General features: G+C 42.1%; 1 protein-coding gene across 8 annotated transcripts in view; it reads right to left on the bottom strand.

Annotated features, from left to right (window-relative positions):
* The window catches only part of LOC129188015 (radixin), a 48,776-nt gene extending 38,843 nt beyond the window's left edge, over positions 1 to 9,933 (bottom strand). For 6 of the 8 annotated variants that reach the window (XR_008572512.1, XR_008572509.1, XR_008572510.1 and 3 more), the window contains exon 1: positions 9,677 to 9,933. The gene's annotated coding sequence lies outside the window, so the exon portion shown is untranslated. Of the gene's footprint in view, positions 1 to 9,583 lie in introns of all 8 variants that reach the window. The other 2 variants (XM_054787969.1, XM_054787970.1) reach the window with 2 other exon arrangements.
* Between the last annotated feature and the right edge of the window lie 2,438 nt (positions 9,934 to 12,371).

Raw genomic sequence — 12,371 nt, forward strand, 5'->3', positions numbered from 1 at the left:
CAAAGGATGTGGGGGCCACGACCATGTTAAACCACCCCGTGTAGATATGCTGAGATGTTTTTTATATTTCAAGAAAAAAAACCCTGCATCTTAGCTTTGTTTTATCGGTGACAAAGCATATTATTGGTATGAAGGAACCTTTTCTCCTTATGTTTTGCTTTTTTGCTCGTTTTTATTTCAAATTTACAACTTTCTTCTCATATGTTTTTTCTCTTAACTCATTCAATCCCAGCCATTTTTCCAAAGACAACCCCTTCAGTCCATTTTAGACCATTTTGACTGATCTTTCAAGGCACACAGAACATTGTGTTCTACGGCTATATGAACATGGAACCTACCCAAAGAAACATTAGACCCCCGTCTTTCATGAGTAAAAAAGGTTTGTTTCTACCTGTTTCCGTTCTATAGTAATCAGCAGTAGAACATAGGCAAGTTTCAGGAAAATATCAGTTCCTAACTAAAAAAGGGTGAAAACCAGATTATTGTGAAATGATAAATTTAATTTTCACTTTGACACAAATATTTTTTGCTTTTGTGACAGCTCAAATATCTAAACAACTATACCAACATGAACACAAAAATAGGGTTGTTTTACGTCAAAATAACAATTTACAAATATAACACCATGAACTATTTACAATTTTCATATTTGGAACTGAACTATGTGGGTGCATGTGGGTGCCAGCGTGCGCGCATTAAAATTTCCCTACAATTCCTAACCTTCTGCACGCTACACGCCTCCACGCTCTCTCACTTCTTCCTTCTTGTCGTGTGATTTTTCCATCCACGTGATCTCTGCCGAGCCCTTATCAATTGCACTTCTGCCACCTTGTGGCCGTTTTTATGGCTTAAAATTGCTTAAAAAGTGAAATGCATTAGTGGAGAGTTGCGTCATCGCCTCTCTTTGCCTCTCGTGCAAAAAAACGCAAAAGACATAAATACGTTGTTGGGATCGGGCGCGTGGGTTTATAAAAACGTATAAGTACATCTTTGGTATTGAATGAGTTAGTGTGTCTTCATTCTCATAATATTTTGACTTTATCGTAATACAGTGTTCCCTCGTTTATCACGGTGGATAGGTTCCCAAAATAGTAATAAGTGAAATCCGTGAAGTAGCCAACTTTATCTGCCGCTGTCGTCGTCCTCCTTGAACCGAACAGTCATTTAGTCGGTTTAGTTTCTTCTTCTTCTATTGTTTATTGGCGGTTCGCAAGCAGCTCACACAGTTTGCTAGCAACAGTACCAAAGAGATTGACTGACAATGGTCTACAGCCAATCAGGACGCATAGCACAATGGGCGGGTTCTCCCTTAGCCAATAAGGACTGTTGTGGCTCTGTATTTATTGTCTGCTGTGGGTTCCTAATATGCTCGTACAGGCACGTACACACGCAGACGAGGTGGAGCTGCACACGTCTTCAACATGAAACTACCCTCTACTGGTAGCAGTAGTAAATACAACAACAGACACATACAACAGAGCACCCATAGATCGCTCTAATGCAACACAAGGACGCAGAACACAATGTGTGTTCATATGCTGTTAAAAAAATATTCAAAATTGCACTTAAAAAACCCGTAAAACAGTGAATCCGCAAATGGTGAACCGCGAAGGGAACACTGCATTACAACTTTTACCTAAAATTGCAACAAGTTTCTCATAATATTACAAATGTTGAAAAAAATAAATTTTTAGTCTCTAATATTTCATTTATATGCTATTTTTTCAGTTATTACAAATTTATTCTCGTAATAGTTGTCTTTTTTCCTCGTAAAATGTCTGCTCTTATTTTCCTTTTTTGCTGTTTTTTTTTAAGTTTTGTTGCATTTTTAGAACGTGTGCTGAGGGCAGCTGCAAGCCGTACTTTGGACACCTCTGCTTTACAATGTAGTTATCAGCGTTATTATTGCTGGCTCGGCATTACCACTCTTACAACATTGGTTCTAATTTCCTCTGTTTCCCTTTCCACTTGCTCATGTACTCCAGAACCTTGTTCAAGCTGAAAAAACAATATGTTCAATATAAAAGGGGAGTTTTCACAATAAGAACCTTTGTCCAATTATCACTTGCTGAAATGTATCATACGTCAGCAAGTTGCTTTGCGGCGTTTTCAGGCTCCAATTGGCTGTCGTCGTGCTAACCGGCCGCCCCGAACGAAAAAGTTCTTTCCAATTTTCAGTTAGGTCAGCACTGATAATAAATGTCTGCTGCTGCTGAACATATCTGACCCAATGAATTCTTTCAGCGAGATGAGGAATATGCTAATTTTTAATCCCTCCTCTGACTAATTCCCGACATGGAAGTCGTCAGTCGTCATAATAACCTCCAAGTTAAAGCCCTGATGGTACAACACCCCCCCCCGTCCCATTAAGCCTCATCCAAGCTAAGAGAACGAGCACTGAGATGAACCCAAAGCATACCTTGACCTACATACTCTATATAGTCTACCTGCACCAGGAGGACTGACAATACCTAACAAAGGCACTCTACATCTACATGATGGCTCCGTGGGGGAGGCGGGGCTTTGTTCATCCGTATACTTCATGTTCCCGTCTACTGTTACACCGACACTGGTCATTTTTGTGATTACTTTTGATTGGATCAAGCACAACAATCAGCTTTGTTCCCCATCCAGCACCGCCAAATGTGATTGCAGACAACAAAATGCAATACACTTAATGGCCAAGGCTTTACAGCAACACACAACCAGCAGTGGCTGACACACATCTAAAGTGTGTGTGTGTGTTGCTCTGTTCAGCCACAACAACGGCATGTGTAAACCTGCAGGGTCTGCAGTGCGCGCGCTCAGTTTATCATTTTAATCACATGAACGACTATTGGTAAAACATGGACAGAATAAAACAACACTATGAAACCAAAGTCAGAGAATTACAAGAAAAAACATATTTTATAGAATATTTTTTGAATATTAAATATATACTGTATTTTACTGTAAAAGACAGAAGCCATAAATTAGTATTTCAGGAATATGGTCGCCATATTCTGAAGTGAAGCGAGGTTGTCATTTTTAGTGCAAAAATGTCACAAGTGTGACAAGAAAAAAAATACTATTAGAAACAGTCAAAATACTCAGACTTGACAAGAGCTGTAGCAATGAATCAATGAAATTATAATGAATTGATCAATCTACAACTGTAATATATATATATTTTTTGCTATTATATTGTTCATTTTGGACATTCAACACACTCACGCAGTACATTACAACAGGGAGACACTTTTGAACATCGGCAGGGTTCACCATGAACTTTCATTTAGCCTCTCAGACTTTGCCTTTCTTCTGCGCCGGGAGAACGCAGCAGCCTGCGGGTCCGGTGAGCTGAATACCCGGCGAGCAAAGCATCCGAGGCGTAAACGAGGCAAGCGAGCCGGCCTGCATGCTAGGCTAAAAGATAGAGCGACGAGGCCACCGCTACCAAGCCTGCTGCTAGCCAACGTCCGCTCTCTTGAAAACAAGATGGACGAACTACGAGCAAGGATTACAGCTCAACGTGAGATCAGGGAATGCTGTGTGCTCACCTTCACAGAAACCTGGCTGACGGAGGATATACCGGACTCGGAGATCCAGTTGGAAACATTTGCTGCTTACCGGGGAGATCGGACTTTAGCGTCTGGTAAACACAGAGGTGGCGGCGTCTGTGTTTACGTAAACAAACGGTGGTGCACAGACGTACAGACGATGGAAAAGCACTGCTCGCAGGACATTGAGCTGCTGATGGTGAAATGCAGACCTTTTTATTTACCTCGTGAGTTTAGCGCTGTGTATTTAACTGCTGTTTACATCCCACCACGAGCTAACACTGCTAACGCACTAGGCCTCCTGCATGACATCATTGATAAACACGAGACCAAACACCCAGACGCTGTATTCATCATATCTGGCGATTTCAACCACTGTAACCTCAGGACTGTCCTCCCCAAATATTACCAGCATGTGAGCTTTCCCACAAGGGAAAATAACATCCTGGACCAAGTCTACAGCAACATGAAAGGTGCTTTGAAGGCTGTTCCAAGACCCCACTTTGGAAAGGCCGACCACATCTCTATATTCCTTTATCCAACATACAGACAACTTCTTAAACAAGCTCCCCCTGTAAGTACAGCAGTTAAAGTGTGGAATGAAGAAACTGATCAAGTACTTCAGGACTGCTTTGGCTGCACAAACTGGGATGTGTTTAAAACTGCAGCGGGGAGGGAAGATTGTACTGTTGATTTGGATGAATATGCTTCTGCTGTTACTGGCTACATTAGCACATGCATAGAGACTGTTACCACCACCAAGTATTACAGAAAATACCCTAACCAAAAACAGTGGATGAACTGTGATGTAAGGGCTAAGCTACGTGCTCGTTCGACTGCATTTGTCATGGGCACCGCTGATGACTACAAAAAGGCCAGATATGACCTGAGGAGGTCCATACGGGAGGCCAAAAGACAGTACAGACAGAAGCTGGAGGGCTACTATTCCACCTCAGACCCTCGGCGCATGTGGGCGGGGCTCCAGCACATCACAGACTATCGCCAGCGGAGTAGCGTAGCCACGTCCAGCCAAACCACACTTCCAGATGAGCTGAAAGAGTTCTATGCCCGCTTTGACACCCAAACTCCTGATGAGCAGAGAGGGTGGCTGGACTTGGGGAGCACACAGGACTCACCTCTCATGGTGACATCAGCTGATGTGCGCAGGGTTCTAAACAAAACAAACCCACGAAAAGCAGCAGGGCCAGACAACATCTCAGGACGTGCACTTCGGGTTTGCTCATCAGAGCTAGCTGATGTGCTTGCTGACATATTTAACCTGTCGCTTGCACAAGCATCTGTACCGACCTGCTTTAAGTCCACCACCATAGTGCCCGTACCCAAGAAGAGCAACGTGACCTGCTTGAATGACTATCGCCCTATAGCACTCACTCCTATTGTCATGAAGTGCTTTGAAAGATTAGTCATGACCCACATCAAAAAGAGCATCCCGGCAACTGTGGACCCTCTACAGTTTGCATATCGCCAGAACCGGTCCACGGATGATGCAGTCAACACTGCCATCCACACAGCCCTTTCTCACCTACAGGGCCAGGACACCTACGTCAGAATGCTATTTATAGACTATAGCTCTGCTTTTAATACAGTCTGCCCCCACAAACTCACAGATAAGCTCCTCACACTTGGCCTGTCTCCCTCCCTCTGTAACTGGGTGTTTAACTTTCTCACAGGCAGGCCCCAGTCAGTCAGAGTCCACAACCGCACATCCAGCTAAGGAATTGTGAGCACTGGGACCCCACAGGGGTGTGTGCTGAGTCCACTCCTCTACACGCTCTTCACGTTTGGTACGGTAACTGTACAACACGTGATAGGAAGGCACTCCAGCGGGTGATCAAGACCTCACAGAACATTGTTGGGGCAGCCCTCCCCTCACTGCAAGACATTTATAAAACTAGAGTCCTACGAAGAACACACAACCTCATCAAGGACAGCACACATCCACAACACTCATTCTTCACACTCCTACCGTCAGGCAGACGCTACAGGAGTTTGAAGTCCAGGACCACAAGGCTGGCAAACAGCTTTTATCCACAGGCCATCAGGCTTCTCAACGAAGCACTCGCACACGCCGCACGCAACACACGCACACACTCATAGCACTTTTATTTATTTGTTTGTTTGTTTGTATTATTTACTTGTATTAATGTCTCTTCTGTTGTTGTTGCTTAATTTATTGGTATTTATGTTTATGTGTTTATGTTTCTTATGTTCTTATTCTTTCTTGTGTTTTCTTTCTTTTCGTGGGAGAATGAACAGAATAAGATTTTCATTGCATGGTATAACTGCTGTTTTACCATGCACATGACAATAAAACTCTCTTGAATCTTGAATCTCTTGAATATCGTTATTCGATTCATCGTTCTTTTATCTAAAAATGTAAATATCCTCTGATTTCAGCTTCTCAGAAGTCAATATTTTTTAATTTCCTTAGCCATTCGTGAAAGCAGACCTATTATTTCAAGGTATTCCCTCTGCATGGACCAGTATGAGATTCTGACGGTATGATAACCTTGGGCAAAAATATCAGGCTTTTATAGTTTGACGGAATTGTAATTACAGCACTAAACTGTGTTATGTTTGCACGTTTTCTCCCCCGACAAAACCCACAATGTTGACGAAACTTTCTGCACCCAAAAGCCAACCGTCGCACAAAAAGTTGGGCTTCTGGACATGGTGAAGGAAGGTAGAAGTTATGCGGCTGTAGGGAGACATAATGGAATGAATGACTCTTCGGTTCGAGGAGGAGGAGGAAAATAGGACGACAGCAACAGTATGTTTTAACAAGGATACGATAACTTTTCAGCGCAGCGGCGCCGGGACGAAGAGGCACAATCAGGGGAGTGAAATACACACGAGTCATGTAATAATTTGTGTCCAACCTTGTAGGTTGATCATTACAATTCAAAGGAAGGTTTGAACTTTGAGAGTGTTTAAACTAGTGTTGGACGATATGGACCTTTTTAGAATGTATCACATGTAATTAAATGATATTGTCTTGCATAAAAAGCTACAAACCTTAACCCATATCAGTAAATACAATTGCTCAAACAAGCACATTTATTTGTTGCCGTGATAAACGAGGGAACCGACAAAGAGAAAAAAGTCAAAACAGTCATTTTTAAAGCATATCATAAAACACGATGAAAGTGGAACATACGTATTTCAAATAAATCACTGAATTATTGCTAAATAAAATCATAAACAAATAAAATGCAAGTCTACGGTGGCTAATCCTACCACTCAAGTCACAACACAATAAATATTTTCTTTAAAAAAACAAAGCAAAATGCAAACTAAAGCAATCAAGTGGCTCAAGAAGGTCACAACGTAATTCATTTTTAAAAACCTTGCAATGCTACGTTATTATTTCACAGTGGCAGGTCACACTTTTCCACAAGCCTTCGTTTCCGGGCTGTGTGATTGTTGTTAGCAACTGAGATGTTGTTAAGTGGTTGTTGCTTGTTGTTCAGTGGAGAATAAACGCTTTATACCACTTACCCTCCACTCCCGTCTCCTTCTCAATCACATCTCCACGTGAGTAACACGTCGGCCGACAAGGACGCCCTTCAATGCTAGCGAGGAAGGTAACGACTTTTGACAAGACATCGAAGCCCAGTTCCGACTGCGAGGAATAACACAGGCCGTATTTCCACCTGGTGGCCGCGCTGGACCTCCACTTTCTCTCATATTGTAGAAACGGTATGACGCACAATTTTAGTGGTTTTGCCTCGTATTCACACACGTCAGCTTTGACTTTGGAGAACAGTGGCCAACATTTTTGCCTTGTTTCTGATGTGTTCCCAGCTTGGTTCCTAGTTCCTTTGGTCCATCTAGGGCAGGGGTGTCCAAACTGCGGCCCGGGGACCATGTGTGGCTTTTTCGTGGCTGTTTTGTTTTTTTTTTTTTTTTTTTTTTTTATAAATTGGCCCTCGGCACATTAAAAAAGTGAAAACAAAATTTTAAAAAATCAGCAGTAATTTCGCAAAGTATTACAATAAAGTCATAATATACAGAGAAAAAAGTAGTTTTACGAGCATAAAGTCATAACACTATGAGAAAAAAAATTACACTTTTGAAGCATCAAGTTAAAATTACACCAAAAAAGTCGTAATATTACAAACAAAAGAAAAAGTGGCAATTTTTGGAAAATGAAGTTGTGAAAAAATGTGAATATCACAAAAACAGTCAAAATTTTATGGGATTAAAGTCACAGAAAGCTGAAAGATTTGGAAAATAGAAGCAACAAAAGCAAAAACGGAAAAACAAGCAGATGAGAAAGTTCATCATCATAATACCCTTCACCAGCCATAAGACAAACCTGAGGTGCAGGCTGATTTTCTTTTTAAATACGTTTAGCTTGTCAGCACATATACACAGGATGGTTTATAAATTGTAAAAAATCTAAGTGGCCCTCACATGCTTTGATTTTTCAGGTACGCAAATTAAAGTGTAAACAAGTCAGAAGTTTACAAGCAAAAAAAAAAAAAGTTATTTTCCAAGACGAGGTGTAATTTTATAATAAAACTACTTGCAATGTTACAACAAGGTTGTTTAAATATCACAAGACAGAATATTATGGGAAACAAATGGTAATTTTATGAGAATAGAGTGGAAACATTAGGAGACAAAAAGACCCAAATTAAGAAGAATAAAACCCTAATATTACGGTAATAAAGTAAAAACATTTGGTTATGTTGTTGCATTTGCTTTTTTGAGAGTATTTTTACATGCACTCCTAATAAGAAGACTGTCTTGTCGTATTACAACAACGTACTTTCTTTTTCATACTCAGCAGCAAATAAAACAGTATAGGAGGCACAGAGTGGTTAAAATAATTCCTCTTGGGCGCATTTTGATTTCCGTTGCAGCACACAGACACTTCCTGCTTCAACTTTGACCTAATGCACGCTGAACTGCTTTTTGAAGTGGGTTGGCATCGCTCTCTTCTTGTAACGGCTAAAGATGTAATCTTCTTGCTGCAGCTGCAGTTTGCAGGAAGTCACTTTTGACCACAGATGGCAGAATAATAACGAATGTAATCCATTTCTGTTTGTGTATCACAGCATCAAAGCAGTTTAAAAACAGGGGAGGGGAAGGTAACAAGTTGAGGAAGTCAGCAGTGTATCTTGTACTTGTACTGCATGTAACTTCACCATCTAGGGCAGGGCTAACCAACATGCGGCCCGAGGAAAGTCCGGACATGGCTGAGGCAGAGCGACAGCTTATTAACATCAGGTCCAAAATGGCCAACTTTAGACAACAAGGTCCTTTTAAGCCTCCACACAATGTGGGATTGTGAAAGAGGTCATAAAAACTGTCATTGCTGAGAGAAATCTAAAACCATGCTGCACAGGTATCTTATGTCAAGAAGCAGAAAGCCTCTTTCTCAAATGAGATGTAATTTGGTCCTGACGAGGAGGCGTGGCCGTGAGCTACAAAGGAATGAGCCAATGACCATGCTCCCCGGTTGACGGTGGCCAATCAGCGCCTCTTAAACTCAGCGCTATAGGCTTGATGCATGCAGCGGCTAGCTGGTTCAATAGCAGCTGCTGACGTGAGAAATGGCTAAAATAGAGGCTCCGACATGCAGGGGTGATGATTCAGAGCGGTTTATAGACGAGTCATTGCAGCAAACTTATTCAAGGAGGAAAGAAACATTAAAAACGAGACAGCAGCTAACGTATTCTGGATGCAATAACAAGCACAGCACTTATGTTCGAAATGTAAACACATCCATGCTAACCTACGCCCAAACAGGTTCAATGGAGCAGCCTACTAATTAAGTTTCTTGCTTGCTAGCTAGTTTTCCATATTTATAGATGCTATCATCAGCCAAAAAACAATTAAATGTCCTCTCCAAATGACGCCTACAAGTCCTAAAAATGTGCCCTGGAGGTGTCTGTGGAGGAACGAGGACGCGCGTCTTAATTAGCCTGGCCGCTAATGGAAGCTCCTTGCGTAACATCTTGGAAGTGACGCACCATCACCTAAGCGCCAAATGTGGCACCGGGGGATCCACTCACCCGTCCTCCCGTCCCCGCAGTGATCAAGAACCTGGCTGAGGCGAACAATGTTTGAGGTAACGAGTTGAAATGAGGAGGTGAGGTCCAACTCACCAGCACCGCCGCTGCGTCAAGGTAAAAGGATGCTTGCTAGCTTGTCAGCCCAGCAGCACTCCTCCTTCCTCCTCTGCCTGCCCGGCTTTATATATCCACAGCGACTTAAAATAGCAGCGTCCACCTCCCCCCCACCACGTCCTCTTCGGCGATGGTTACCGGACACGGAGTTCACTGATACGGCCGAGACCCCTCCGCCAAGCCGTGCAAAAGTGCCCACAGTGACAGTCAATATGGCTGACAAAGTTGGTAGTGATAGTAGTGACAAGGCGTGGTAAACTCGCCCTCCTCACCCCTTCATTGCCCCTCCCCGATGCAAAACTTTACACCTTCCATACAGGTCACTTCCGGTATTACCCCTCAAGTGGACGTCCACTCAGCAGTGCTTAAAGATCCCATATTATAGTATGTTTATTTTTTTTTTGTATGGTATTGTCCAAAATAGTTTTAAAGTGCATTTAGCAAGACCTCCTAGGACCACGCCTGTTTGTGTCTGTAGCTTGTTTGTGTCTGTAGCTCTTATGCTAATGAACTGTTTGTCCACACCTGTCTTCATTATACACACACACACATACTTTACATACACTGTAGCTCTGCACTTGCTCAACGTTCTATGTGATCTAGATGCTATACATCACCTACAGGGGTGGACTTACCATTAGGTAAATGCAGGCAATTGCCTGGGGCCCCGAGATTTCCAGGGGCCGCCAAACATCTCAGAAAAACTGATTATTTATTTGTTTCATCAATTTAAAGTGCATACTACTGTTTTAGTCTTAACCCACATGCTTAAAAAGACATCAAAGTGCGTCATTTTTCATAAGCATTTCGACCACTGCGCTCCCTTCTTATGCAACGGACTATTCCACCTTTCGCACGTGTGCAGATTGATTCCGGAAGACAAGAGTGAAGGTGTCAACATTTTTCACGGTCACAACAAACATGGACACAAGGGCAGCAGAGGAGAATGCAGTAGATGAATCTTCAATGTTATCAATTACAGTCAAAGCGTTGTGACTCTGGTTCGCTTGTTAGGTAATCATCATCCCCCAGGAGGATTTTAAATAGGAGAATGTTGTCATATTCACACTTGTTAGAAGATGACAAACATGAATATTTCAAATCGTTTTTGGGGGGATGGATGCGTAACTAGCAACTTAAGCTGACAGATAACTAACAGATTTCAAAAGCAAGAAAAAAGTGGCCGAAATGGCATGCTTACATTTTGTAATTTTTTTTTTTTTTTAAAGAAAGAAGGGTTTTGAGGCCCCCATATGACAGAATAGGCCCCTGATTTTATCTGTAGCTGAGTGGCAGTTGTTTTTTTTTATTTTAGGATGTGTAGCAAAGCCTTTTTTAACACTGTGGTTGGGCTCATCGGGGCAGGGGTTTTTTTTCATGTTCATGACGACATGAAAAAGTGCAACTTCAAAAGTGAGCATTTGAGTGCCTCTTTTATCATGTTTGGTGCTCAGAAACACATACAGAATTACTGTCGTAGCATCGTTAAAAAGTCCATTTTGCATACTAGGGGACCTTTAAATGTTCTACAAAGCAGTTTAGTACATCAAGAGGTCAACGACACCTCAGCTCAGCAAGCATCAAATGATTAACCCTGCATTTTCTTGATTCTTTTGTGGGAAAAGATCAGCATCGACAAGGAGCGGGTAAGAGAAAAAGGGGACAATAGACAGGGAGTTATGTGAAATTCAAAGCAGCAAGACTCCAGTATCACATCATATTCCATTAACTGCACTTAACTTATTTGTACACTTGTATGACAGTTGAGAATGTTAAAAGGTGACTTAAAACATTGCCTGTAGACTTAGCAAAGCCGTTATGTTTGCCGCAGCTTGACCCTGGAACAGATTATTTCTATTTACATGATTTCACATGAGAAACCCCCCAAATCAACTAGAAGACGTTCTACAACATGTTGGAGTGTGTCTGTGGGGATTTTTTTTTGCCCAGTTCAGAAGTCAGAGGTCAATGATGTTGGCCCTGTTCGAGTTCTTCAGCAGCAAACTCCTCCTAACATGCCTTGCTGTGTTCAGTGTGAACAACAAAGGGCCTTCCCAAAAGTGTTCCCACAAATTAGGAAGCATACTAGTGTCTAACTGTCCCCTAAGATGGACAACTAAGTGCACTAGTCCAACTTGTGATGCCCTTACGCTTCTCAACCGCATGTTGATATGAAATTGTGAGGAAACAGTGACACCACGCGGCCAAGACTGCGTACAACAACAGTTGCAAATGTCTCCTCGACAACCAACTTTTAGATAAAGCAACAAAAAAGTCTAACCACATGGATACAATAAAATAAACATTCATCTCAAAATCAAAAGGTTTTTTATAAGGCTAAAGAAAACAATTGGTTCCTCATATTTCTTGACTATATTAACCAAAGGATGATGTCATGGTTTTTTTTAAAGCAGGGGTGTCAAACTCGTGCCATGGAGGGCCGAGACACTGCAGGTTTTCTTTCCAGCCAGTCACTAAAGCAGGTGATTTTAATGATCAACACCTTCAGTTTGAGGGAAGGAGCTCATCAATTAAATCACCTGCTGAAGAAACTGGTTGGAGAGAAAACCTGCAGCGTCTCAGCCCTCCATGGCACGAGTTTGAGAGATGTGTATTAAAGGGACACATCCAGCCATACATTTCGCGGGGGTATGCTGGAGCCTATCCCAGCTGA

This window comes from Dunckerocampus dactyliophorus, chromosome 9 (assembly GCF_027744805.1).
Source record: "Dunckerocampus dactyliophorus isolate RoL2022-P2 chromosome 9, RoL_Ddac_1.1, whole genome shotgun sequence".
Lineage (NCBI taxonomy): Eukaryota > Metazoa > Chordata > Actinopteri > Syngnathiformes > Syngnathidae > Dunckerocampus > Dunckerocampus dactyliophorus.